The following is an 11,388-nucleotide window of genomic DNA, read 5'->3' on the forward strand; positions in this document are numbered from 1 at the left end:
GCACTTATGATTGCAGTACTTTGTTTTCACTTGCAAAATGATAAATAAAACAATAAAAAATACTTTCAATTTAGGGCGGGCTTATTATCAATAGGATAATTTACTGCAAAATGGGTCACAATAGGTGAAAGTACGTGCCCTTCTTGTCAGGCCCAATTAGAGTCACTGGCCCACATACTGTTTGTCCAACCAGCGTATGCTGGCCACCGTCGAGCGTGGCTTATGCCAATTTGCAGGTTATTGGGTACCAGAAGGAGCAGTGATGCCCTAGGAATACTGCGCAGAGATACATCACCCTGCATTGCCATTGCTATAGCTATATTTCTGAACTGGACGTGGGTTATCAGACCACATACTCTCCCTGCAACCTGAAGAATCTTTATTGCTATACTTTGTGCCTCTGTAAATGAAGGTAGCTACTTATCCAATATGCAGCGCATTAATGAATAGTATATTTTTACATGTACTCAGCTCCTAAAGGTATAATTCTTTCATCAAGTGTCATGAATTGTAACTATTTTTATCTGTTTTAGTATTTTTAACCATATTATATGTGCTTTACTATTGTTCACGACAGCTTACATACACCCATAATAATGTCGTAAACCTCTTCTATTAATTGGGTACCATGTTAAGAAATATTTCTATTTTATGTATTGTGGTTTTATGACACAACCGTTGAAAAAAGCTTTTTTGGATTGGATTGGCTTTTAAAAATATGCCATACTTAGAAGAAGTTACAAGTGAAAATGCAGGCACAAATGACAGTTTTTTTCAACTTGTTTTTAATATGTTTTCATTTCAACTATTACTTGTCTATGTCCCCCTCCCAAGGGTGAGCTCATCACCCTCCCCCTCATCACTAAGGAATCTCTGATCTCTTTAGTTTCCTTGGTCAAATCTGGCTCTCCGCTTGACCCCTGTCCTGCTCACATCCTCCGGCATATATTTGCTACCTGCCCTGACCCCCCCTTCACCTCCTTAATAGTTCTCTTGCCCAAGGCGTAGTCCCAAACCCCTTGAAGTCTGCGGTTATCGTGCCTATCCTAAAAAAACCCGGGGCAGACCCCACCGTCCCCGCCAACTTCCGCCCCATCTCCCTCTTGCCATTTTTGGCTAAGGTCCTCGAGCGCCACGTCACCTGCGCTCTGAGCTCCTTCATGGAGATGCATGGGGCTCTTGCCCCCCGCCAGGCCGGCTTCCGCCCCGCACACTCTACGGAGTCCGTTGTCATCTCGGTCCTGGACAACCTCAGGGAGGATATGGATACCAACCAGCGCCAGGCCCTAGTGCTCCTCGACCTCTCTGCCGCCTTTGATACCGTGGATCACACCATTCTGCTGTCCCGTATCAAGGCGGCGGGGATCGGGGGTACCGCTCTGGTCTGGCTTTCCTCCTTCCTGAGGGACCGCACCCAGGCCGTCCGCCTGGGCGACTTTACAGCGGACGTCCGGAAAGTTCAATGCGGGGTCCCCCAAGGCTCCTCCCTTTCCCCCCTCTTATTCAATCTGTACGTTGCCCCGCTTATCTTTTCTCTTCAACAGATGGAGGTCGCCGTTTTTAATTACGCGGACGACCTCCAGCTGGTTTTCAATCTATCCTCTTCTCCCTCTTCTGTCTTAAACTTTCAATCTGTTATGCTCCACATCAGGGACTGGATGAACCACAATCACCTCAAACTCAACCTCGACAAGACCGAACTGGTGTTGACGGGTGGTTCATCCAGCCCCTGGTCTCCTCTCTTCTGGCCCCCCTCCCTTGGCCCTTCTCCTGTACCCTCTTCCTCTGTTAAAACCCTGGGCATAAAACTCAACTCTCCACTCACCCTTCACTCCCAGGTTAGCTCTGTGGTGTCTTCTTCTTTCCTTTCACTGCGCACTATACGCAGGGTGTCCCGTTTCTTCACTTTTTCCGCTCTCAAACTTATCATCCTGGCCATGGTGGTATCCCGCCTGGACTACGGCAACGCCCTATATGCCGGCATCCCCGCATATAGCTTGCGCCGCCTACAACTGATACAGAACCAGGCCGCCCGCCTGACCTTCAAACTTCCAAAATTTCACCACTCTACCCCTCTTCTAAAAACGCTACATTGGCTCCCTGTGCTAGCCAGGGTCCAATTCAAGCTCGCCTCTCTCACCTTTTTGGCACGCCAGGACGTGGCACCTGCCTTTATCTCTTCGGAGATCATTCCCTACGTTCCCACCAGGGAACTCCGCTCATCCTCCCAGTCCCTCCTCACTGTCCCACGCTACCGGAGAAAGAAGTGGGGAGGCTCAAAATTTGCCACTCTTGCCCCGATCCTCTGGAATTCCCTTCCCCTTGAACTCCGCTCCATCACCCTGTACCCCCAATTCCGAAAACATCTCAAGACCTTCTTGTTCAAGAAGTTCCTTGAGTAAAACGCCATCACCCTCCCCTGCTTTCTAGCCCTGGACCATGTTAGCATTAGCGCCAAGAAACCGCTGGTAGACGTGCGCTCTATAAATAATTTTAAACTTAAACTTAAACTTAAACTTAAACTTCTATAGAAAGACCTTGAAGGATCTACAGAAATGAAACGTTGCTGGATTTAGAATTTGGTCCGCTCTTCAGAAATGTATAGCTTTCTGGGAACCATTATTGGTTTTACATCACTTTCTAGCACTAACTGAAAGGAGGTTGAAAGCACAAACAATGGAAATTATTGGCTATGTCCCACTAAAATGCCAAAGCTGTGTAGAAAATTGTCATTTTCTAACAAACGTCTGCCTGATCCTGAAAGCTAGGAAGATAGTGATTTTATCACCGCAAGCGCTTTGTTGATACCATTTGCAGGGGAAAATCAATACGCTTTCTTCTTCAGCCCTTTTTTCCAATTTTTCACCAAAAACCCAAAATGTATCTGTATTTTGGCTAATTTCTGGGTCCCCTCTGGGGGAGTCCACAAACCCTGGGTACCTTTGGAATCCTCAGGATGTTACAAGAAAAGGGCGCAAATTTGACATGGATACCTTATGTTGACAAAACGTTACAGGGGCCTAAACGCAAACTACTCCAAATAGCCAAAAAATAGCTGCGCACTGGCGGGGGAAAGGTCCAGCAGTTAAGGGGTTAATGAAAATTCCAACCGAAATTGCACCGGCGAGTCCAATCTGGGTAGCCGGAAGGTTTGTTTGTAGGATCTTATCAATAATTTATCAAGAAGAGTAGCCTCAGCACCTAGCATTATCTCAGATCCATATGCAAGTGTTGGTCTCAATTTAGCTTTCATTACTGCTCCCTTGGGTTTCCGGTCATGACTTCGGAGGGATCTTGCCAGTGATGAAAGTGCATAGTTGACAACCTGCGCATTTCCTTTAACCACCTTTTACAGGGATGCAGATGTGCTATTTGCATCTATTTTAACCTCTAAATATACATAGGTAGCAGCCTCATCAATTTTGTTTCCACTAAGATGCATCTGCAATTTTTGTTGGTGCGCCAATTAAAAGCAATCGAGTTTGTAATTTTTGTGATTTACTTCCAGGCCATTTTTTTTCTGCATATATGCCAAAGCAGGTGAGTAGCCTTTGAAGGCCTATTCTAGTGCTACTAAATAGCAGTAAATCATCATCATGAAGAATGTGTGACAGTTGTTTATCAACCAAGCTCATTGCGTGAGCTGTCTTCCCATCCAACTCTGTTGAAAGGTCCTCCAGATATAAATTAAAAAGGAGGGGGGCTAACACACAGCCTTGTTTTTGGCCCGTTGTTGTTTGAACTTTCTTTGATATGTGTGTGCCATCTTCGATTTTTATCTTAACCCACGTATTCCAGTATGCTAACCTAATTGCTCTTAAAATGTTGGATGGGATTCGTCATCGCTGGAGCTTAGCCCATAACATATTATTTGGAACATAGCCAAAGGCTGCCTTGAAGGCAGCTAAATACATATAGAGCGATGTGCCGGTTGCCTTTGCTCTATTAACAATTAGGCTCACGGTCATAAGATAGTTATAGTGCCTTGAACCCTTGTAAAGCTGGTTTGATTTCAAGAGATTCTCCCATTTCATACCCCCACGATTCCAGATCATGTAATAGTAGTGTGGAAAAGTATTTGAGTTCTATGTCCATGAGAGCAATTAGCCGGTAATTGCTAGGTGAACACGCCAGTCCTCCTTTAAAAATGGGATGGATTATTGAACCCCTACAGCTTTCAGGGATAATGGGCAAGATGTAGGTAACCAAATACCGGTCGGTAAAGATCAAAAATACCGAATTTCGGCCTTTACCGACCTGTATTTGGCTTATGAGATGTAGGGGACACAAAAACATCCGAATCGGTAAATTTTCCGGGCCATTTTAAATGACATTCTTGTACTGAACAATATTAACAACTTCAAATGGATATGCTATGTCAGAAACTTTCTTGAAGATCTAAGTTGTGCCCAATACTTTGAGGACCCGTTATCCATGGCACATATATCAAGAAGAGACCTGAAAAAATTATGCATTACTCACCTCAGGGACAAAAGACAAATGGAGGAGGTGAAAAAAAGACGGTTTCTGCACATCAGGCAATTATAAATGGAGAAAAATTACAGCCATATCTATCATTATATATGTCCAACCATGAACGTTTCCTTTTAACCCGGTTTAGATTTAACATTGTTTTTAGGTTATTATCTTTTCCTGTGATGAATTGCTGGGCGAAAGATTTATGCCCCTGCCCATGTGATGATGTGTCCCCACAATCCGGTATTCATATTTTATTCTTTTGTAAATTTTATAGTTTTTATCGTAGAAAACTTATTATCCCCATTCTCAAAGATTTAAATGTATATAGATGTCGCTTAGCGTTTTTAGAGTGTCAGAAAATGGAAACTGTTTTTATGGTAGCATCATTTGCTGAATTTTTTAAATCAGTTTTTAAGTGTCGTAAATCCATTCAAATCAATTAATTTGTATGCTGCATGTATGTATCTACTTTGGTTGTTTGTCTCTCTTTTTGTGGAGATTTTAAATAATGACCACCTGACCGATTGTAAATTGTACTTTTTCATGCTAATTTTATGGTTATTCTCTGTTTTTAACCGAATAAAGTATTTTGAACTGAACTGAACTGGTTTGATTTCAAGGGATTCTCCCATTTCATACCCCCATGATTCCAGATCATGTAATAGTAGTGTGGAAAAGTATTTGAGTTTTATGTCCATGAGAGCGATTAGCCGATAATTGCTAGGTGAACACGCCAGTCCTCCTTTAAAAATGGGATGGATTATTGAAACCCTACAGCTTTCAGGGATAATGGGCCAGATGTAGGTAACCAAATACCGGTGGGTAAAGACCAAAAATACAGAATTTCGGCCTTTACCGACCTGTATTTGGCTTTTGAGATGTAGGGGACACAAAAACATCCGAATCAGTAAATTTTCCGATTCGGAAAATTTGCCGAATCGGAAGTTACCGAATCGGAAAATTTACTGATTCGGTAAAGTTTCCGATTCGGAAAATTGACCGAATCGGTAAATTTACTGAATCAGAAAATTTACCGATTCGGTCAATTTTCTGATTCGGAAATGAAGAAATGGAAAAAATAACTATAGAGATGTAGGTAACCTCTTATATACCGAATTTGCCTTAAATTCGGTATTTAAGAGTCGGTATTTACCATGGATTGAAATCAGGTGGTAACCAGGTGTAGGCTATGAAAAAGGCCCCCAAAATGCAACAGTTTCACCAAAATGGCGGCATTCTATGTGGTTGCGAGGCAGCTACGGCTACAGGCAGAAGGAGAGAGGGTCTGGAGAAGGGAGGAGCAGGTGTACAGGCAGAGGATCACCCTATTCCAGCTAACTGAGCCAGAGATCCTACAAAGGTACAGGCTAGACCCCCAACCCATCCTGGACCTCATCAGGGACCTCCACCCACTGTTGGACCACCCAACCCCAAGGGCGCACGCCATCCCACCCCATGTGCAGGTGCTGTGCAGCCTATACCTGCTTGCATCCGGAAGTTACCAGAGTGTGGTTGCTGTGGCAGGTGGGGTGTCCCAGAGCTGCCTGTCCCATTTCTTTTAGAAATTCCTAGACGCCATGTTACAGAGAATGCATTACTACATCAGCTTTCCTGAAACGCATGCAGAACTGCTCAGGACCAAGACAGACTTTTATCAGATGGCGCATTTCCCCATCATCATTGGCTGTATTGATGGCACCCACATGCCAATATGTCCACCTGCTGACACAGAGTACATTTATAGGAACAGGAAGTCCACCCACACCATAAATGTACAGGTGATCTGTGATTCCAAGTACATCATCACGGACATAGTAGCCAAATTTCCCGGGAGTACCCATGACTCTTACATCTTCCAAAACAGTTGGATCTACGCACGTCTGACAGCGGGGGAATTTGGCGAAGGATACTTGCTAGGTAACACACTGTGTGAAACTCCCAAGATACATATTACAGATGGATGTGCTTGCGTGCATGTGAGTAATGTTTTTTCTTGTTACAAATAGGGGACAGTGCCTATGCCCTCCGGTCCTTCATCCTCACACCCTATCTCAACCCTTCAACACCCAGCCCGAGGAGATACAACAGGGCACACAAATCTACAAGAAACATTGTGGAGCGCACCTTTGGTCTGTGGAAGAGCAGGTTTTGCTGCCCACATAAAGGTGGAGGGGCCCGCCAGCACACACCAGTCACCTGCTGCAAGATGATTGCAGCCTGTGCAATGTTGGACAACCTTGCGGTTAAGAAAGGCAACAAAGTTGATATCTCTGATTATGAGGAACATGATGACGAGCAACCAGTGCCTGAACCACACACAGCTGGAGTTGCCACACAAACTGATGGCAGACACAGACGGGAAGAGATCACATGCAATTTTTTTAAAGTAAATAAAGAGACACAGACAGGTGGAGTATGTACACAACGTAGTTTAATTGTCTCACTACGTAGGTTTCTAAAGCACAAATGTGCAACATTAAATATTTACATGCTAAGATGTGAGTCCTGGGTCACTTCCCCATGAACTGTAATAATCATTTGCATCCACGCTTTCCAGTGCCAGTTCTTTGTTGCTCACTGTGCTCACTTTGCGTTTGGGCTGTAGCCTCAGCATGGCGCCTGCTGCTCCTCCTTGTCTCAAGGACAAGGGAGCTTGCCATGATGCTCCTACTTGTGCTCTCTTCACTCTCTGGCACATCTAGAGCAGCAGTATGTGCGGTTTATGCATTTAACAGCGCCTCGAGAGCACTGGCCATCCTGGCCATGCCCCTAGTGACCTCATTAGTGTTTTGGGTTAGTCCCTCCTGCATGTTTATGCCTCTCCTGCATAGCAGGGATGTTGCTGTGGCCAGGCGGTTGATGGCTTTATTTTGTTGATGCGCACGCTGCCTTTCCTTGCGCCTTGATGCAAATTCATTGTCTAGTTTGGTGCACAGAATCTGCACCGATTGTGACATTTCATGCATCCCTGCAGCCATCTCTTTGTTGACATCCACTAGTTCCCTGATGCCCATTCCTATGTCTCCCATGTGGTTGCTCAGGTTCCTCATTTGGCGTTGGCAAGACATGATGGCTTTTCCCTGCATCCTCTGGATTTTTACCATGCTCCCCTCCAGGCCACGGAACACACTTGGACCCTCCACACGTGCAGCTACACTGCTTTCTTGGACTCTGCGGCGTCTTGTGCCAGTATGGGCCACCTCTGCACTGGACTGCAGTGTGGCAGAGCTACCATCCACAGGCAAGGTGTGTGTGTCCTCCCCCTCCATGTCACCTACTGCTGACTCCATTTCCAACAGTGGGGCTACAACATGCCTCCTGCTTGGTTGTGATGCAGGTGTTGTCTCATGCAGTGATGCTGGCATTTCTGGGGATGACAGCAACAGAGGGGATTGTGATCTTTCTGGGGACGCCTGCAACTCTGGAACATTTTCTGTGTCTTGTGAAGGATGATGGCTACTTGGTGCACCTGTGTCCTGTGATACATTGTGTGCACTTGGACCTGGCACCTGACTTTCATCCCTCTCTGGTTCTGTGCCTTCAGTCTCCTTGGAACGCCTGCAAGATGTGTCACCTGTGGACATATGAGCGTACATTAGCTAAGCGCTACAGACTCACAGTCACTACAATTAAATATTTTTCACTTTCGCTTTATTCTGTCTGCAATCATTTCCCTAACTTGCTGGTTGCTGTGCTGTATGGCATTGTCATTGTTTTCCTGACTACATGTCTCATGATGCATTGCTCCTGTATAGTGCCAGCAGTACTGGACTGGGGTTCACTTAGACACAATGGGTAAAGGTAAGGATAATGGTTGGGGGGGAATGCTGTGCATGCATCTTACCTTTTCTGCTTGCAGCTCTGGCTGTGCTGTCTACTTCTCCCAGTCCGTAGACGCTGTCAGGTTCTATGGTTGAGGCCACCATCTCCTCCAGGTCAGTAAGGGGGGTGCTGGGTTCTTCCCTCCACCAGTTTTTGTTGCCTGCTTGTGTTGTTCAGCCAATTGTTTTTTTTTTTTTGCTCCTGAGGTCATAGAACCTCTTTTTCAGGTCCTCTGTGTCTCTGGTAGTCACTCCAACTGCATTTACTTTGTCAAGTATGTCCAGCCAGAGTTTCCTTTTGGCAGATTCTGCCACAGTGAGGGACTGCCTGCCAAACAGTTTTTGGTGCACCTTCAACACCTCTTCAACAAGGACCTGCAGCTCCATGCTGCTGAATTTCACTTTCCTGCTCCTCTCTGGCTGCTCTTTGTCTTTGCTGCTTGCCATTTTTCAGCTTTAAAAGTGCACAAAACTCTTTCTGCTGCTCAGGGACTCTCTGCTCCATCTGCCTCTCCAGAAGCTTCTAATTAGTTGCAGCTGTCTGTGTAGCCACTTCTGGTAGGGAGGGGGAGGGGGGTAGCACCTGATTGGCTGCCTACTTAAGTTCCACTTTTGTTTGCTTTTTGATTCGGTATTTACCGAATCTTTATTTACCGAATCGGTATTTCCTATTCATTCCTATGGGCCAAAAGGACCATTGGAATGAATGGGGAATACTGATTCAGTAATTACCGATTCGGTAAATACCGATTCGGTAAATACCGATTGTCCGTTTCCGATTATTACCGAATCGGTATTTTTACCGATTTTTTATCTACATAGCATTTACCGATTCTAAAATACCGAATCGGTAAAATTCTGTATTTTAGAATCGGTAAATCTGATTTACCTGAATCGGGCCCAATGTCATTTGCCAGAATGTGATTAAACATTGACACCAAAAAGGCTGCTCACCATGATGTAAAGTGCTCAAACAGTGCCTTGGGAAGCCCATTTGAGCCGGGGGCACAGTCTGCCGCGACTTTTTTATGACTTTCTCTACCTCTGCCGAGGTGAATCAACGTGCTGCCAAGTTATCTTTATTGTGCCAGTTAAGACTGGTTGCATCCAAAGAACTCTAATCAGAAGACCATAATGGAAGGGGGTTGACACACAGTATCATTGTTTTCCCATTCCAAGATGACCAAAATGTTTGATCTAAACGTGGCAACTATGCTAGAACTTTAAAACAAGAGACTATTTACAGTACCTCTAGAAGACAGACACCTGTTGCTATTTTTAGTTTTGGGTATTGAAAGCATATGCCAACCATGTTTATACAACATTATGTTTTCTTTTTTTCTACTTGTAATCTTTTAGTTGATTGTTCATATGTTGTTGAGTTTATGTGTTTTATTATGGTTGTGTCACAAGGTGAATGCAAGAATGAGTCAGTAGATGGATGACTGAATGCATGTGTGAAATGATAAGAGACAGAGTACATGTATGGTGGCATATAAAACGCCTAAGCCCATCACTGACACAAAAGTCACTTTCATTCATAAATCAGACCTATTGGCATTACTAATCCTTGTTTAATCTCTATATGCCCATTGCCAGTGCTTAATTTATAAAAGAATGAGTGATGTTGTCCAGAGTTTTGCTCAAGAGCCCGCATCCGACACTCTTGAATATCTGGGGTGCGAAACAAGGAGTCTTGATGTCCTTCATGCCTCTTCATTCATCACAAGACACTCCACGCCCCTTTATCTCACTCGTAGACGTTCTTTTTCATCCTTGCTTTCATTCTTTCCTACAGGTTTCTGTCTTTCTGTTCCTCCTTTCCCCTTTTGTTTTTTCTCTCTCTTGCAGCGGGTCACAGTCTGGTGAGGAAGAACAAGTGTGGACCCCTAAAAATGAATGCTGTGGGCTCCACCTGCAACTACCAGCTCAGATTAATCGCTGCCTTTTGCCATCGTATTTTCTTTGAGGTTCTGCAACAGAATTGTGTTCACTGTTTGCTGTTCCTAAAAGGCATATTTTGACTCACACTCATTAATACCAAGGCCCCCTGGAATAAGGTACTTTTGCAGCTGCAGCAATTTGCACATAAACTTAGATTTTCTGCCTTTGCCAGGTAATCCATAATCTGCTGCATAATCTGCAGATATTAACCAAAAAAATGCTTGTTTCTAGCTCAAACGGATCGACGAGTAGCAAACATGGAGACACGTGTTCCCTAGCAGCAGAAGGTCCTTCTCAAAGGTTGACTAGTCATCTTTCATTTGCCTATTCCATTATTTGGGGTTATAAACTGGCGCTAACAAGGTGAAAGCTATTCCCAAACAATGTTACCATGTGTAAAAATGTCAAAATAATGAATATAGAACTAGGGGGCATATTACCAAGCAAGAGCGATAATTATCGCTATTGCTTGGTTAGAGACAAAAATTTACCGCTGAGCTGCGGCGATTTTTATCGCAGATAAACCTTGGTATTACCAAGGTTTATCGCAAATGCGATAAAAATTGGCCGCAATGCATGAATATCGCTGAAAAGTCAGCGATATTCATGCATTACCGAGCTAATGCTCTTAGCCATGTTATCCACCTCACATTGGATAACATGGCTAAGAACTGCTCAGGGCAGGTGTTAGCTTTTGGAGATATTCGCGCTTAGCGCGAATATCTCCAAAAGTTGGTAATAGGAGATAGTGATGTTAGAGACTGTTTCCAGTCGCTAACATCTTGGCACGCCCACTTTGCATGTCATTAGTGATAAATATCACTGACATGCAAAATGGGGCCCAAGATGGTCGCTATCTCCTACTAGCTGTCGCTAACTGGTGTTAGAGACAGCTAGGTAATAGGGAGATAATGTTATCTCCGCTTTCTTGGCTTTTAAAGCCAAAAAAGCGGAGATAAACCCACTTGATAATATGCCCCTGGTTCTTCCAGAGCTAGGGTCGTGTTGTGACATAACTCCACAAATACTAGTCTACTAACTCCAACCTAACCCTCACTCCCAGCCTTTTACTTCCTCTCTCGCCCCAGGGTCACTATCCCAGAGCCACCATCTTTTAAACGTCTTTCCCAAGCTTCATAATATG

At 44.4% G+C, this 11,388-nt stretch overlaps 1 pseudogene; it reads right to left on the reverse strand.

Annotated features, from left to right (window-relative positions):
- Positions 1 to 7,013: 7,013 nt before the first annotated feature.
- On the reverse strand, positions 7,014 to 8,063 carry LOC147703731 (uncharacterized; annotated as a pseudogene).
- Positions 8,064 to 11,388: the final 3,325 nt, after the last annotated feature.

This window comes from Lissotriton vulgaris, chromosome 7, assembly GCF_964263255.1.
Source record: "Lissotriton vulgaris chromosome 7, aLisVul1.2, whole genome shotgun sequence".
In the NCBI taxonomy this organism is placed as follows: domain Eukaryota; kingdom Metazoa; phylum Chordata; class Amphibia; order Caudata; family Salamandridae; genus Lissotriton; species Lissotriton vulgaris.